Here is a 1,213-nt window from a genome sequence, read left to right as displayed (position 1 = left end):
ATGATGGTAGAAAAAAAAAAACCTCCAAATTTTTAGATGGTTCTGATATTGTTCTCACTGGAAGTCCCTTGGGGATTACTAATGCTTTGGCTAAATTTGATTTCTAGATGAAGTTGTAAGAGAAATGGATCTTTAGTGCAGTGAGTATGTGGCAGGCTTGCATAATAGCAATGGGCTTTGAATTTGGGATAGCAGGGACTCAGCCCAAAATTGGAACATGTTGGGTTGCTTTGCTGAACATCTGCCTTTGCTGTATGACTAATCGGTAATGCTAGCGCTCTGTTTTTCAATACCATATTAAGGCAGACTGGAAGGTTAAAATTCCAGAAAACACGAAGTGGATTCTCTTCATTCGCAGAGGAGTATCTCTTGGTGCCTAACTGATCAAGTGCCCTTGGCTGATGCATTTAGATGCCACTGAGGTGGTGATGATCTGTTGCACCTGTAGTCTTCCTTGAACTTAACCTCACTGTTTTCCAGTGATCCAGCACCTGTTGCCTTAGTGGTAAAACGTATTGTAGTATTCTTACGGTAAACTATACCCTTCTGAAGAATGTTTTCTACCCAGAAGAGTTTACACCTCTCTCTTCTGTAAGACCTAGTTTGCAATGTCTTGTTCTTCTTATTAGTGGGCTCTCACATGTTATTTGCAGTCCTTTGCGGTTTTAATTTGTAACATTAGATAGGAAGAGTATGAATTAAAGCCACTGAACTTTGACTACTTCTGTGCAATAAATTAGGAGGTTTGAGCTGGCTCCTAGCTTTGTGGAATACCTGAACATTAAGATCTTTCAAGAGTTAATACTGTGTATGTGTTCCGATTTGTAATTAATATATGTATCTGCACTTAACTGTGACATGTAATATTTAATAACATGAACTGTTGTCAAAAAGGATTAATAAGCAGAATAAATGCTAATCTTGGAATGATCTTCCAGTGCAGTGGAATAGTTGACTGTGAGATTGACCCTGGATAGCCCTTTGCTCGCTCTTCACCACTGGCTCCAGTGGGACAGGGGAGAGAATAGGAAGAGCAAAAGTGAGAGAACTCTCATGGGTCAAGATAAAGACAGTTTAATAAATGAAGAAAACAGGAAGAAGAAAACCAACGCATGCGATGCAAAGGTAATCACTCATGACATCCCCCAAGCAGGCCAATAGCAATGGCTCACCCCCGTCCCATCCCCCCAGAAAACCCACCTTTCCTCAGCTT

This window comes from Phaethon lepturus, unplaced genomic scaffold (assembly GCF_000687285.1).
Source record: "Phaethon lepturus isolate BGI_N335 unplaced genomic scaffold, ASM68728v1 scaffold47882, whole genome shotgun sequence".
Lineage (NCBI taxonomy): Eukaryota > Metazoa > Chordata > Aves > Phaethontiformes > Phaethontidae > Phaethon > Phaethon lepturus.
This window is presented reverse-complemented; position numbering follows the sequence as displayed.